Source organism: Oncorhynchus gorbuscha, linkage group LG14 (genome assembly GCF_021184085.1).
Source record: "Oncorhynchus gorbuscha isolate QuinsamMale2020 ecotype Even-year linkage group LG14, OgorEven_v1.0, whole genome shotgun sequence".
NCBI classification, from domain to species: Eukaryota; Metazoa; Chordata; class Actinopteri; order Salmoniformes; family Salmonidae; genus Oncorhynchus; species Oncorhynchus gorbuscha.
The window spans coordinates 30,757,887-30,773,991 of NC_060186.1; the positions used below are offsets into that span (position 1 = coordinate 30,757,887).

General features: G+C 42.5%; 9 non-coding genes across 9 annotated transcripts; all 9 read right to left on the reverse strand.

Moving 5' to 3' along the window:
* Positions 1-1,181: 1,181 nt before the first annotated feature.
* trnas-gcu lies at positions 1,182-1,263 on the reverse strand. The gene has a single exon. It is a non-coding gene; the product is annotated as a tRNA-Ser (tRNA).
* Positions 1,264-2,906: 1,643 nt separating this feature from the next.
* trnas-gcu lies at positions 2,907-2,988 on the reverse strand. The gene has a single exon. It is a non-coding gene; the product is annotated as a tRNA-Ser (tRNA).
* A 5,170-nt stretch (positions 2,989-8,158) lies between these two features.
* Positions 8,159-8,240, reverse strand: trnas-gcu. The gene has a single exon. It is a non-coding gene; the product is annotated as a tRNA-Ser (tRNA).
* Positions 8,241-10,123: 1,883 nt separating this feature from the next.
* Positions 10,124-10,205, reverse strand: trnas-gcu. Its single transcript has one exon. It is a non-coding gene; the product is annotated as a tRNA-Ser (tRNA).
* A 478-nt stretch (positions 10,206-10,683) lies between these two features.
* On the reverse strand, positions 10,684-10,765 carry trnas-gcu. The gene has a single exon. It is a non-coding gene; the product is annotated as a tRNA-Ser (tRNA).
* A 1,127-nt stretch (positions 10,766-11,892) lies between these two features.
* On the reverse strand, positions 11,893-11,974 carry trnas-gcu. Its single transcript has one exon. It is a non-coding gene; the product is annotated as a tRNA-Ser (tRNA).
* A 1,035-nt stretch (positions 11,975-13,009) lies between these two features.
* On the reverse strand, positions 13,010-13,091 carry trnas-gcu. Its single transcript has one exon. It is a non-coding gene; the product is annotated as a tRNA-Ser (tRNA).
* A 509-nt stretch (positions 13,092-13,600) lies between these two features.
* Positions 13,601-13,682, reverse strand: trnas-gcu. The gene has a single exon. It is a non-coding gene; the product is annotated as a tRNA-Ser (tRNA).
* An 816-nt stretch (positions 13,683-14,498) lies between these two features.
* Positions 14,499-14,580, reverse strand: trnas-gcu. Its single transcript has one exon. It is a non-coding gene; the product is annotated as a tRNA-Ser (tRNA).
* Between the last annotated feature and the right edge of the window lie 1,525 nt (positions 14,581-16,105).

Here is a 16,105-nt window from a genome sequence, read left to right on the forward strand (position 1 = left end):
TTTCAAAAAACTGTAGTTGCTGTATGTAAACCCTTGATTGAAATCAATGAAAGTTAGGCAGAGCAATGGCAAGGCCATGTGTCGATCCCATCGAGACATTTAACAAACGTGTTGTAAACCCTAGATTGAAATCAATGAAGTTTGGTAGAGCACTGGCAAGGCCATGTGTCGATCCCATCGAGACATTTAACAAACGTGTTGTCAGGCCGAGTGGTCTCAAGTGCTTGATTAAGTGTGTTGAGGTGTCGGTTCAAATCCCACCATTGAGGTTGCCCTTGGTGAAGCTATTCTTCAATACCTGAATCTTATTAGTCACTCTAGGATTGCGCAGGGATTCTATATTCATGTGGGGCCATGTAAGAGAGGAAATAACAAATGTTTTGTGAAGAGGTTGGTGTTATAATCCACACATGCAGTTCATCGCCTTCACCACTCAGATACCAAGTCCTGTGCTCTCGCTGTGGCAGTCAGCAATTTTACCAGTGTTTGTGAAAGTCAAAATCTTCCAGTGCCAAAATAAAGCACAGAAATGTAATTGTTACACGATGAGGATGGGATTCTAACCCATGCATGCAGAGCACAATGGATTAGCAGTCCATCGCCTTAACCACTCAGGCCACCTCATCCTGAATTTTGGTAGTGGCAAATGACTTTCAAAAAACTGTAGTTGCTGTATGTAAACCCTTGATTGAAATCAATGAAAGTTAGGCAGAGCAATGGCAAGGCCATGTGTCGATCCTAGATTGAAATCAATGAAGTTTGGCAGAGCTCTGGCCATCGAGACATTTCGAAAACATTTAACAAACGTGTTGTCAGATCCCATAAACATTTAACAAACGTGTTGTCAAGTGGTCTCAAGTGCTTGATTAAGTGTGTTGAGGTGTCGGTTCAAATCCCACCATTGAGGTTACCCTTGGTGAAGCTATTCTTCAATACCTGAATCTTATTAGTCACTCTAGGATTGCGCAGGGATTCTATATTCATGTGGGGCCATGTAAGAGAGGAAATAACAAATGTTTTGTGAAGAGGTTGGTGTTATAATCCACACATGCAGTTCATCGCCTTTACCACTCGGATACCAAGTCCTGTGCTCTCGCTGTGGCAGTCAGCAATTTTCCCAGTGTTTGTGAAAGTCAAAATCTTCCAGTGCCAAAATAAAGCACAGAAATGTAATTGTTACACGATGAGGATGGGATTCGAACCCATGCATGCAGAGCACAATGGATTAGCAGTCCATCGCCTTAACCACTCGGCCACCTCATCCTGAATTTTGGTAGTGGCAAATGACTTTCAAAAAACTGTAGTTGGTATGTAAACCCTTGATTGAAATCAATGAAAGTTAGGCAGAGCAATGGCAAGGCCATGTGTCGATCCCATCGAGACATTTAACAAACGTGTTGTCAAAGTGGTCTCAAGTGCTTGATTAAGTGTGTTGAGGTTCGGTTCAAATCCCACCATTGAGGTTGCCCTTGGTGAAGCTATTCTCAATACCTGAATCCTATTAGTCACTCTAGGAGCAGGGATTCAATATTCATGTGGGGCCAGAGGAAATAACAAATGTTTTGTGAAGAGGTTGGTGTTATAATCCACACATGCAGTTCATCGCCTTCACCACTCAGATACCAAGTCCTGTGCTCTCGCTGTGGCAGTCAGCAATTTTACCAGTGTTTGTGAAAGTCAAAATCTTCCAGTGCCAAAATAAAGCACAGAAATGTAATTGTTACACGATGAGGATGGGATTCGAACCCATGCATGCAGAGCAATGGATTAGCAGTCCATCGCCTTAAACTCGGCCACCTCATCCTGAATTTTGGTAGTGGCAAATGACTTTCAAAAAACTGTAGTTGCTGTATGTAAACCCTTGATTGAAATCAATGAAGTTTGGTAGAGCACTGTCAAGGCCATGTGTCGATCCCATCGAGACATTTAACAAACGTGTTGTCAGGCCGAGTGGTCTCAAGTGCTTGATTAAGTGTGTTGAGGTGTTCGGGTTCAAATCCCACCATTGAGGTTGCCTTTGGTGAAGCTATTCTCAATACCTGAATCCTATTAGTCACTCTAGGATTGCGCAGTGATTCAATATTCATGTGGGGCCATGTAAGAGAGGAAATAACAAAAGTTTTGTGAAGAGGTTGGTGTTATAATCCACACATGCAGTTCATCGCCTTCACCACTCAGATACCAAGTCCTGTGCTCTCGCTGTGGCAGTCAGCAATTTTACCAGTGTTTGTGAAAGTCAAAATCTTCCAGTGCCAAAATAAAGCACAGAAATGTGATTGTTACACGATGAGTATGGGATTCGAACCCATGCATGCAGAGCACAATGGATTAGCAATCTTCCAGTGCCACCTCATCCTGAAAGGATGTATGTGAAAACCCATGCATGCAAATCAATGGATTAGCAGTCCAGCAATGGCCACCTCATCCTGAATTTTGGTATGGCAAATGACATTTAAAAAACTGTAGTTGCTGTATGTAAACCCTTGATTGAAATCAATGAAAGTTTGGTAGAGCACTGGCAAGGCCATGTGTCGATCCCATCGAGACATTTAACAAACGTGTTGTCAGGCCGAGTGGTCTCAAGTGCTTGATTAAGTGTGTTGAGGTGTTCGGTTCAAATCCCACCATTGAGGTTGCCCTTGGTGAAGCTATTCTCAATACCTGAATCCTATTAGTCACTCTAGGATTGCGCAGGGATTCTATATTCATGTGGGGCCATGTAAGAGAGGAAATAACAAATGTTTTGTGAAGAGGTTGGTGTTATAATCCACACATGCAGTTCATCGCCTTCACCACTCAGATACCAAGTCCTGTGCTCTCGCTGTGGCAGTCAGCAATTTTACCAGTGTTTGTGAAAGTCAAAATCTTCCAGTGCCAAAAAAAAGCACAGAATTTTACTTGTTACAAGATGAGGATGGGATTCTAACCCATGCATGCAGAGCACAATGGATTAGCAGTCCATCGCCTTAACCACTCGGCCACCTCATCCTTTATTTTGAAGTGGCAAATTAATAAAAAAACTGTAGTTGCTGTATCTAAACCCTAGATTGAAATCAATGAAAGTTTGGCAGAGCAATGGCAAGGCCATGTGTCGATCCCATCGAGACATTTAACAAACGTGTTGTCAGGCCGAGTGGTCTCAAGTGCTTGATTAAGTGTGTTGAGGTGTTCGGTTCAAATCCCACCTTTGAGGTTGCCCTTGGTGAAGCTATTCTCAATACCTGAATCCTATTAGTCACTCTAGGATTGCGAGGGATTCTATATTCATGTGGGGCCATGTAAGAGAGGAAATAACAAATGTTTTGTGAAGAGGTTGGTGTTATAATCCACACATGCAGTTCATCGCCTTCACCACTCAGATACCAAGTCCTGTGCTTGATGGCAGTCAGCAATTTTACCAGTGTTTGTGAAAGTTCAAAATCTTCCAGTGCCAAAATTCAGAGGTAATTGTTACCGATGAGGATGGGGAACCCATGAATACAGAGCACAATGGATTAGCAGTCCATCGCCTTAACCACACAGATCCTCCTGTGTTCTCACTGTGGCAGTTCAATTTTACCAGTGTTTGTGAAAGTCAAAATCTTCCAGTGCCAAAATAAAGCACAGAAATTTAATTGTTACAATGAGGATGGGTTAACCCATGCATGCAGAGCACAATGGATTAGCAGTCCATCGCCTTAACCACTCAGATACCAAATCCTGTGCTCTCGCTGTGGCAGTCAGCAATTTTACCAGTGTTTGTGAAAGTCAAAATCTTCCAGTGCCAAAATAAAGCACAGAAATTTAATTGTTACACGATGAGGATGGGATTCTAACCCATGCATGCAGAGCACAATGGATTAGCAGTCCATCGCCTTAACCACTCAGATACCAAGTCCTGTGCTCTGCTGGCAGTCAGCAATTTTCCCAGTGTTTGTGAAAGTCAAAATCTTCCAGTGCCAAAATAAAGAACAGAAATGTAATTGTTACATGATGAGGATGGGATTAACCCATGCATGCAGAGCACAATGGATTAGCAGTCCATCGCCTTAACCACTCAGATACCAAGTGCTGTGCTCGCGCTGTGGCAGTCAGCAATTTTCCCAGTGTTTGTGAAAGTCAAAATCTTCCAGTGCAAAAATAAAGCATAGAAATGTAATTGTTACACGATGAAGATGGGATTCGAACCCATGCATGCATAGCACAATGGATTAGCAGCCCATCGGCTTAACCACTCGGCCACCTAATCCTTTATTTTGAATTGGCAAATTAATAAAAAAACTGTAGTTGCTGTATCTAAACCCTAGATTGAAATCAATGAAAGTTTGGTAGAGCACTGGCAAGGCCATGTGTCGATCCCATCGAGACATTTAACAAACGTGTTGTCAGGCCGAGTGGTCTCAAGTGCTTGATTAAGTGTGTTGAGGTGTTCGGTTCAAATCCCACCATTGAGGTTGCCCTTGGTGAAGCTATTCTCAATACCTGAATCCTATTAGTCACTCTAGGATTGCGCAGGGATTCTATATTCATGTGGGGCCATGTAAGAGAGGAAATACCAAATGTTTTGTGAAGAGGTTGGTGTTATAATCCACACATGCAGTTCATCGCCTTCACCACTCAGATACCAAGTCCTGTGCTCTCGCTGTGGCAGTCAGCAATTTTACCAGTGTTTGTGAAAGTCAAAATCTTCCAGTGCCAAAATAAAGCTCAGAAATGTAATTGCTACACGATGAGGATGGGATCCGAACCCATGAATACAGAGCACAATGGATTAGCAGTCCATCGCCTTAACCACTCAGATACCAAATCCTGTGTTCTCACTGTGGCAGTCAGCAATTTTACCAGTGGTTGTGAAAGTCAAAATCTTCCAGTGCCAAAATAAAGCACAGAAATTTAATTGCACGATGAGGATGGGATTCGAACCCATGCATGCAGAGCACAATGAATTAGCAGTCCATCGCCTTAACCACTAAGATACCAAATCCTGTGTTCTCGCTGTGGCAGTCAGCAATTTTACCAGTGTTTGTGAAAGTCAAAATCTTCCAGTGCCAAAATAAAGCACAGAAATGTAATTGTTACACGATGAGGATGGGATTCAAACCCATGCATGCAGAGCACAATGGATTAGCAGTCCATCGCCTTAACCACTCAGATAACAAGTCCTGTGCTCTCGCTGTGGCAGTCAGCAATTTTCCCAGTGTTTGTGAAAGTCAAAATTTTACCTTCCAGTGCCAAAATAAAGAACAGAAATGTAATTGTTACATGATGAGGATGGGATTCGAACCAATGTATGCAGAGCACAATGGATTAGCAGTCCATCGCCTTAACCACTCAGATACCAAGTGCTGTGCTCGCGCTGTGGCAGTCAGCAATTTTCCCAGTGTTTGTGAAAGTCAAAATCTTCCAGTGCAAAAATAAAGCACAGAAATGTAATTGTTACACGATGAAGATGGGATTCGAACCCATGCATGCAGAGCACAATGGATTAGCAGTCCATGCTTAACCACTCGGCCACCTCATCATTTATTTTGAATTGGCAAATGAATTTAAAAAACTGTAGTTGCTGTTGTAAACCCTAGATTGAAATCAATGAAAGTTGGCAGAGCAATGGCAAGGCCATGTGTCGATCCCATCGAGACATTTAACAAACGTGTTGTCAGGCCGAGTGGTCTCAAGTGCTTGATTAAGTGTGTTGAGGTGTCGGTTCAAATCCCACCATTGAGGTTGCCTTTGGTGAAACTATTCTCAATACCTGAATCCTATTAGTCACTCTAGGATTGCGCAGGGATTCTATATTCATGTGGGGCCATGTAAGAGAGGAAATAACACATATTTTGTGAAGAGGTTGGTGTTTATAATCCACACATGCAGTTCATCGCCTTCACCACTCAGATACCAAGTCCTGTGCTCTCGCTGTAGCAGTCAGCAATTTTACCAGTGTTTGTGAAAGTCAAAATCTTCCAGTGCCAAAATAAAGCACAGAAATGTAATTGTTACACGATGAGGATGGGATTCAAACCCATGCATGCAGAGCACAATGGATTAGCAGTCCATCGCCTTAACCACTCAGATACCAAGTCCCTGCTCTCGCTGTGGCAGTCAGCAATTTTACCAGTGTTTGTGAAAGTCAAAATCTTCCAGTGCCAAAATAAAGAACAGAAATGTAATTGTTACATGATGAGGATGGGATTCAAACCCATGCATGCAAAGCACAATGGATTAGCAGTCCATCACCTTAACCACTCTGCCACCTCATCCTTTATTTTTAATTGGCAAATGAATTTAAAAAACTGTAGTTGCTGTATGTAAACCCTAGATTGAAATCAATGAAAGTTTGGTAGAGCACTGGCAAGGCCATGTGTCGATCCCATCGAGACATTTAACAAACGTGTTGTCAGGCCGAGTGGTCTCAAGTGCTTGATTAGGTGTGTTGAGGTGTATGGTTCAAATCCCACCATTGATGTTGCCCTTGGTGAAGCTATTCTCAATACCTGAATCCTATTAGTCACTCTAGGATTGCGCAGGGATTCTATATTCATGTGGGGCCATGTAAGAGAGGAAATAACAAATGTTTTGTGAAGAGGTTGGTGTTATAATCCACACATGCAGTTCATCGCCTTCACCACTCAGATACCAAGTCCTGTGCTCTCGCTGTGGCAGTCAGCAATTTAACCAGTGTTTGTGAAAGTCAAAATCTTCCAGTGCCAAAAAAAGCACAGAATTGTAATTGTTATACAATGAGATTCTAACCCATGCATGAAGAGCACAATGGATTAGCAGTCCATCACCTTCACCACTCAGATACCAAGTCCTGTGCTCTCGCTGTGGCAGTCAGCAATTTTACCAGTGTTTGTGAAATTCAAAATCTTCCTGTGCAAAAATAAAGCACAGAATTTTAATTGTTACACAATGAGGATGGGATTCAAACCCATGCATGCAGAGCACAATGGGTTAGCAGTCCATCGCCTCAGCCACTCTGGCAACTCATCCTGTCAAATTAATTTAAAAAACTGTAGTTGCTGTATGTAAACCCTAGATTGAAATCAATGAAAGTTAGGCAGAGCAATGGCAAGGCCATGTGTCGATCCCATCGAGACATTTAACAAACGTGTTGTCAGGCCGAGTGGTCTCAAGTGCTTGATTAAGTGTGTTGAGGTGTTCGGTTCAAATCCCACCATTGAGGTTGCCCTTGGTGAAGCTATTCTCAATACCTGAATCCTATTACTCACTCTACGATTGCGCAGGGATTCTATATTCATGTGGGGCCATGTAAGAGAGGAAATAACAAATGTTTTGCGAAGAGGTTGGTGTTATAATCCACACATGCAGTTCATCGCCTTCACCACTCAGATACCAAGTCCTGTGCTCTCGCTGTGGCAGTCAGCAATTTTACCAGTGTTTGTGAAAGTCAAAATCTTCCAGTGCCAAAATAAAGCACAGAAATTTAATTGATATTACACGATGAGGATGGGATACAAACCCATGCATGCAGAGCACAATGGATTAGCAGTCCATCGCCTTAACCACTCAGATACCAAGTCCTGTGCTCTCGCTGTGGCAGTCAGCAATTTTCCCAGTGTTTGTGAATGTCAAAATCTTCCAGTGCCAAAATAAAGCACAGAATTGTAATTGTTATACAATGAGATTCTAACCCATGCATGCAGAGCACAATGGATTAGCAGTCCATCGCCTTAACCACTCGGCCACCTCATCCTGTATTTTGAAGTGGCAAATGAATTTAAAAAACTGTAGTTGCTGTATGTAAACCCTTGATTGAAATCAATGAAAGTTAGGCAGAGCAATGGCAAGGCCATGTGTCGATCCCATCGAGACATTTAACAAACGTGTTGTCAGGCCGAGTGGTCTCAAGTGCTCGATTAAGTGTGTTGAAATCCCACCATTGAGGTTGCCTTTGGTGAAGCTATTCTCAATACCTGAATCTTATTAGTCACTCTAGGATTGCGCAGGGATTCAATATTCATGTGGGGCCATGTAAGAGAGGAAATAACAAAAGTTTTGTGAAGAGGTTGGTGTTATAATCCACACATGCAGTTCATCGCCTTCACCACTCAGATACCAAGTCCTGTGCTCTCGCTGTGGCAGTCAGCAATTTTACCAGTGTTTGTGAAAGTCAAAATCTTCCAGTGCCAAAATAAAGCACAGAAATGTAATTGTTACACGATGAGGATGGGATTCAAACCCATGCATGCAGAGCACAATGGATTAGCAGTCCATCGCCTTAACCACTCGGCCACCTCATCCTGAATTTTGGTAGTGGCAAATGACTTTCAAAAAACTGTAGTTGCTGTATGTAAAACCCTTGATTGAAATCAATGAAAGTTAGGCAGAGCAATGGCAAGGCCATGTGTCGATCCCATCGAGACATTTAACAAACGTGTTGTAAACCCTAGATTGAAATCAATGAAGTTTGGTAGAGCACTGGCAAGGCCATGTGTCGATCCCATCGAGACATTTAACAAACGTGTTGTCAGGCCGAGTGGTCTCAAGTGCTTGATTAAGTGTGTTGAGGTGTCGGTTCAAATCCCACCATTGAGGTTACCCTTGGTGAAGCTATTCTTCAATACCTGAATCTTATTAGTCACTCTAGGATTGCGCAGGGATTCTATATTCATGTGGGGCCATGTAAGAGAGGAAATAACAAATGTTTTGTGAAGAGGTTGGTGTTATAATCCACACATGCAGTTCATCGCCTTCACCACTCAGATACCAAGTCCTGTGCTCTCCCTGTGGCAGTCAGCAATTTTACCAGTGTTTGTGAAAGTCAAAATCTTCCAGTGCCAAAATAAAGCACAGAATTGTAATTGTTATACAATGAGATTCTAACCCATGCATGCAGAGCACAATGGATTAGCAGTCCATCGCCTTAACCACTAACCACTGTGGCAGTCAGCCAAAACCTCATCCTGTATTTTGAAGTGGCAAATGAATTTAAAAAACTGTAGTTGCTGTATGTAAAACCCTTGATTGAAATCAATGAAAGTTAGGCAGAGCAATGGCAAGGCCATGTGTCGATCCCATCGAGACATTTAACAAACGTGTTGTCAGGCCGAGTGGTCTCAAGTGCTTGATTAAGTGTGTTGAGGTGTTCGGGTTCAAATCCCACCATTGAGGTTGCCTTTGGTGAAGCTATTCTCAATACCTGAATCTTATTAGTCACTGCAGGGATTCAATATTCATGTGGGGCCATGTAAGAGAGGAAATAACAAAAGTTTTGTGAAGGTTGGTGTTATAATCCACACATGCAGTTCATCGCCTTCACCACTCAGATACCAAGTCCTGTGCTCTCGCTGTGGCAGTCAGCAATTTTACCAGTGTTTGTGAAAGTCAAAATCTTTCCACAGAAATTTAATTGCACGATGAGGAAATAAAGCACAGAAAATTGTTACACTGAATTGAGGATGGGACTTTCAAAAAAACTGCATGCAGAGCACAATGGATTAGCAGTCCATGCCTTAACCAGAGCCACCTCAGGCCTGTATTTTGAATCCCAAATGACATTTAAAAAACTGTAGTTGCTGTATGTAAACCCTAGATTGAAATCAATGAAGTTTGGTAGAGCACTGGCAAGGCCATGTGTCGATCCCATCGAGACATTTAACAAACGTGTTGTCAGGCCGAGTGGTCTCAAGTGCTTGATTAAGTGTGTTGAGGTGTCGGTTCAAATCCCACCATTGAGGTTGCCCTTGGTGAAGCTATTCTTCAATACCTGAATCTTATTAGTCACTCTAGGATTGCGCAGGGATTCTATATTCATGTGGGGCCATGTAAGAGAGGAAATAACAAATGTTTTGTGAAGAGGTTGGTGTTATAATCCACACATGCAGTTCATCGCCTTCACCACTCAGATACCAAGTCCTGTGCTCTCGCTGTGGCAGTCAGCAATTTTACCAGTGTTTGTGAAAGTCAAAATCTTCCAGTGCCAAAATAAAGCACAGAAATGTAATTGTTATACAATGAGATTCTAACCCATGCATGCAGAGCACAATGGATTAGCAGTCCATCGCCTTAACCACTCAGATACCAAGTCCTGTGCTCTCGCTGTGGCAGTCAGCAATTTTACCAGTGTTTGTGAAAGTCAAAATCTTCCAGTGCCAAAATAAAGCACAGAAATTTAATTGTTACACGATGAGGATGGGATTCAAACCCATGCATGCAGAGCACAATGGATTAGCAGTCCATCGCCTTAACCACTCGGCCACCTCATCCTGTATTTTGAAGTGGCAAATGAATTTAAAAAACTGTAGTTGCTGTATGTAAACCCTGATTGAAATCAATGAAAGTTAGGCAGAGCAATGGCAAGGCCATGTGTCGATCCCATCGAGACATTTAACAAACGTGTTGTCAGGCCGAGTGGTCTCAAGTGCTTGATTAAGTGTGTTGAGGTGTTCGGTTCAAATCCCACCATTGAGGTTGCCCTTGGTGAAGCTATTCTCAATACCTGAATCCTATTAGTCACTCTAGGATTGCGCAGGGATTCAATATTCATGTGGGGCCATGTAAGAGAGGAAATAACAAATGTTTTGTGAAGAGGTTGGTGTTATAATCCACACATGCAGTTCATCGCCTTCACCACTCAGATACCAAGTCCTGTGCTCTCGCTGTGGCAGTCAGCAATTTTACCAGTGTTTGTGAAAGTCAAAATCTTCCAGTGCCAAAATAAAGCACAGAAATGTAATTGTTACACGATGAGGATGGGATTCAAACCCATGCATGCAGAGCACAATGGATTAGCAGTCCATCGCCTTAACCACTCGGCCACCTCATCCTGAATTTTGGTAGTGGCAAATGACTTTCAAAAAACTGTAGTTGCTGTATGTGTAAACCCTTGATTGAAATCAATGAAAGTTAGGCAGAGCAATGGCAAGGCCATGTGTCGATCCCATCGAGACATTTAACAAACGTGTTTTAAACCCTAGATTGAAATCAATGAAGTTTGGTAGAGCACTGGCAAGGCCATGTGTCGATCCCATCGAGACATTTAACAAACGTGTTGTCAGGCCGAGTGGTCTCAAGTGCTTGATTAAGTGTGTTGAGGTGTCGGTTCAAATCCCACCATTGAGGTTACCCTTGGTGAAGCTACTCTTCAATACCTGAATCTTATTAGTCACTCTAGGATTGCGCAGGGATTCTATATTCATGTGGGGCCATGTAAGAGAGGAAATAACAAATGTTTTGTGAAGAGGTTGGTGTTATAATCCACACATGCAGTTCATCGCCTTCACCACTCAGATACCAAGTCCTGTGCTCTCCCTGTGGCAGTCAGCAATTTTACCAGTGTTTGTGAAAGTCAAAATCTTCCAGTGCCAAAATAAAGCACAGAATTGTAATTGTTATACAATGAGATTCTAACCCATGCATGCAGAGCACAATGGATTAGCAGTCCATCGCCTTAACCACTCGGCCACCTCATCCTGTATTTTGAAGTGGCAAATGAATTTAAAAAACTGTAGTTGCTGTATGTAAACCCTTGATTGAAATCAATGAAAGTTAGGCAGAGCAAATGGCAAGGCCATGTGTCGATCCCATCGAGACATTTAACAAACGTGTTGTCAGGCCGAGTGGTCTCAAGTGCTTGATTAAGTGTGTTGAGGTGTTCGGGTTCAAATCCCACCATTGAGGTTGCCTTTGGTGAAGCTATTCTCAATACCTGAATCTTATTAGTCACTCTAGGATTGCGCAGGGATTCAATATTCATGTGGGGCCATGTAAGAGAGGAAATAACAAAAGTTTTGTGAAGAGGTTGGTGTTATAATCCACACATGCAGTTCATCGCCTTCACCACTCAGATACCAAGTCCTGTGCTCTCGCTGTGGCAGTCAGCAATTTTACCAGTGTTTGTGAAAGTCAAAATCTTCCAGTGCCAAAATAAAGCACAGAATTTTAATTGTTACACGATGAGGATGGGATTCGAACCCATGCATGCAGAGCACAATGGATTAGCAGTCCATCGCCTTAACCACTCAGCCACCTCATCCTGTATTTTGAAGTGGCAAATGAATTTAAAAAACTGTAGTTGCTGTATGTAAACCCTAGATTGAAATCAATGAAGTTTGGTAGAGCACTGGCAAGGCCATGTGTCGATCCCATCGAGACATTTAACAAACGTGTTGTCAGGCCGAGTGGTCTCAAGTGCTTGATTAAGTGTGTTGAGGTGTCGGTTCAAATCCCACCATTGAGGTTACCCTTGGTGAAGCTATTCTTCAATACCTGAATCTTATTAGTCACTCTAGGATTGCGCTAGGATTCTATATTCATGTGGGGCCATGTAAGAGAGGAAATAACACATGTTTTGTGAAGAGGTTGGTGTTATAATCCACACATGCAGTTCATCGCCTTCACCACTCAGATACCAAGTCCTGTGCTCTCCCTGTGGCAGTCAGCAATTTTACCAGTGTTTGTGAAAGTCAAAATCTTCCAGTGCCAAAATAAAGCACAGAATTGTAATTGTTATACAATGAGATTCTAACCCATGCATGCAGAGCACAATGGATTAGCAGTCCATCGCCTTAACCACTCGGCCACCTCATCCTGTATTTTGAAGTGGCAAATGAATTTAAAAAACTGTAGTTGCTGTATGTAAAACCTTGATTGAAATCAATGAAAGTTAGGCAGCAGAGCAATGGCAAGGCCATGTGTCGATCCCATGAGACATTTAACAAATGTGTTGTCAGGCCAGTGGTCTCAAGTGCTTGATTAAGTGTGTTGAGGTGTTCGGGTTCAAATCCCACCATTGAGGTTGCCTTTGGTGAAGCTATTCTCAATACCTGAATCTTATTAGTCACTCTAGGATTGCGCAGGGATTCAATATTCATGTGGGGCCATGTAAGAGAGGAAATAACAAAAGTTTTGTGAAGAGGTTGGTGTTATAATCCACACATGCAGTTCATCGCCTTCACCACTCAGATACCAAGTCCTGTGCTCTCGCTGTGGCAGTCAGCAATTTTACCAGTGTTTGTGAAAGTCAAAATCTTCCAGTGCCAAAATAAAGCACAGAATTTTAATTGTTACACGATGAGGATGGGATTCGAACCCATGCATGCAGAGCACAATGGATTAGCAGTCCATCGCCTTAACCACTCAGCCACCTCATCCTGTATTTTGAAGTGGCAAATGAATTTAAAAAACTGTAGTTGCTGTATGTAAACCCTAGATTGAAATCAATGAAAGTTAGGCAGAGCACTGGCAAGGCCATGTGTCGATCCCATCGAGACATTTAACAAACGTGTTGATCCCATCGAGACATTTAACAAACGTGTTGTCAGGCCGAGTGGTCTCAAGTGCTTGATTAAGTGTGTTGAGGTGTCGGTTCAAATCCCACCATTGAGGTTGCCCTTGGTGAAGCTATTCTTCAATACCTGAATCTTATTAGTCACTCTAGGATTGCGCAGGGATTCTATATTCATGTGGGGCCATGTAAGAGAGGAAATAACAAAAGTTTTGTGAAGAGGTTGGTGTTATAATCCACACATGCAGTTCATCGCCTTCACCACTCAGATACCAAGTCCTGTGCTCTCGCTGTGGCAGTCAGCAATTTTACCAGTGTTTGTGAAAGTCAAAATCTTCCAGTGCCAAAATAAAGCACAGAAATGTAATTGTTACACGATGAGGATGGGACTCGAACCCATGCATGCAGAGCACAATGGATTAGCAGTCCATCGCCTTAACCACTCGGCCACCTCATCCTGAATTTTGGTAGTGGCAAATGACTTTCAAAAAACTGTAGTTGCTGTATGTACAACCCTTGATTGAAATCAATGAAAGTTAGGCAGAGCAATGGCAAGGCCATGTGTCGATCACATCGAGACATTTAACAAACGTGTTGTAAACCCTAGATTGAAATCAATGAAGTTTGGTAGAGCAATGGCAAGGCCATGTGTCGATCCCATCAGCAATTTTACCAGTGTTTGTGAAAGTCAAAATCTTCCAGTGCCAAAATAAAGCACAGAAATGTAATTGTTACATGATGAGGATAAACCCATGCATGCAAATCAATGGATTAGCAGTCCATCGCCTTAACCACTGCCACCTCATCCTGTATTTTGAAGTGGCAAATGAATTTAAAAAACTGTAAACCCTTGATTGAAATCAATGAAAGTTAGGCAGAGCAATGGCAAGGCCATGTGTCGATCCCATCGAGACATTTAACAAACGTGTTGTCAGGCCGAGTGGTCTCAAGTGCTTGATTAAGTGTGTTGAGGTGTTCGGTTCAAATCCCACCATTGAGGTTGCCCTTGGTGAAGCTATTCTCAATACCTGAATCCTACTAGTCACTCTAGGATTGCGCAGGGATTCAATATTCATGTGGGGCCATGTAAGAGAGGAAATAACAAATGTTTTGTGAAGAGGTTGGTGTTATAATCCACACATGCAGTTCATCGCCTTCACCACTCAGATACCAAGTCCTGTGCTCTCGCTGTGGCAGTCAGCAATTTTACCAGTGTTTGTGAAAGTCAAAATCTTCCAGTGCCAAAATAAAGCACAGAATTGTAATTGTTACACGATGAGGATGGGATTCGAACCCATGCATGCAGAGCACAATGGATTAGCAGTCCATCGCCTTAACCACTCAGCCACCTCATCCTGAATTTTGGTAGTGGCAAATGACTTTCAAAAAACTGTAGTTGCTGTATGTACAACCCTTGATTGAAATCAATGAAAGTTAGGCAGAGCAATGGCAAGGCCATGTGTCGATCCCATCGAGACATTTAACAAACGTGTTGTAAACCCTAGATTGAAATCAATGAAAGTTAGGCAGAGCAATGGCAAGGCCATGTGTCGATCCCATCAGCAATTTTACCAGTGTTTGTGAAAGTCAAAATCTTCCAGTGCCAAAATAAAGCACAGAAATGTAATTGTTACATGATGAGGATGGGATTCGAACCCATGCATGCAGAGCACAATGGATTAGCAGTCCATCGCCTTAACCACTCAGGCCACCTCATCCTGTATTTTGAAGTGGCAAATTAATTTAAAAAACTGTAGTTGCTGTATGTAAACCCTAGATTGAAATCAATGGAGTTAGGCAGAGCAATGGCAAGGCCATGTGTCGATCCCATCGAGACATTTAACAAACGTGTTTTAAACCCTAGATTGAAATCAATGAAGTTTGGTAGAGCACTGGCAAGGCCATGTGTCGATCCCATCGAGACATTTAACAAACGTGTTGTCAGGCCGAGTGGTCTCAAGTGCTTGATTAAGTGTGTTGGTGTCGGTTCAAATCCCACCATTGAGGTTGCCCTTGGTGAAGCTATTCTTCAATACCTGAATCTTATTAGTCACTCTAGGATTGCGCAGGGATTCTATATTCATGTGGGGCCATGTAAGAGAGGAAATAACAAATGTTTTGTGAAGAGGTTGGTGTTATAATCCACACATGCAGTTCATCGCCTTCACCACTCAGATACCAAGTCCTGTGCTCTCCCTGTGGCACTCAGCAATTTTACCAGTGTTTGTGAAAGTCAAAATCTTCCAGTGCCAAAATAAAGCACAGAATTGTAATTGTTATACAATGAGATTCTAACCCATGCATGCAGAGCACAATGGATTAGCAGTCCATCGCCTTAACCACTCGGCCACCTCATCCTGTATTTTGAAGTGGCAAATGAATTTAAAAAACTGTAGTTGCTGTATGTAAACCCTAGATTGAAATCAATGAAGTTTGGTAGAGCACTGGCAAGGCCATGTGTCGATCCCATCGAGACATTTAACAAACGTGTTGTCAGGCCGAGTGGTCTCAAGTGCTTGATTAAGTGTGTTGAGGTGTCGGTTCAAATCCCACCATTGAGGTTACCCTTGGTGAAGCTATTCTTCAATACCTGAATCTTATTAGTCACTCTAGGATTGCGCAGGGATTCTATATTCATGTGGGGCCATGTAAGAGAGGAAATAACAAAAGTTTTGTGAAGAGGTTGGTGTTATAATCCACACATGCAGTTCATCGCCTTCACCACTCAGATACCAAGTCCTGTGCTCTCGCTGTGGCAGTCAGCAATTTTACCAGTGTTTGTGAAAGTCAAAATCTTCCAGTGCCAAAATAAAGCACAGAATTTTAATTGTTACACGATGAGGATGGGATTCAAACCCATGCATGCAGAGCACAATGGAT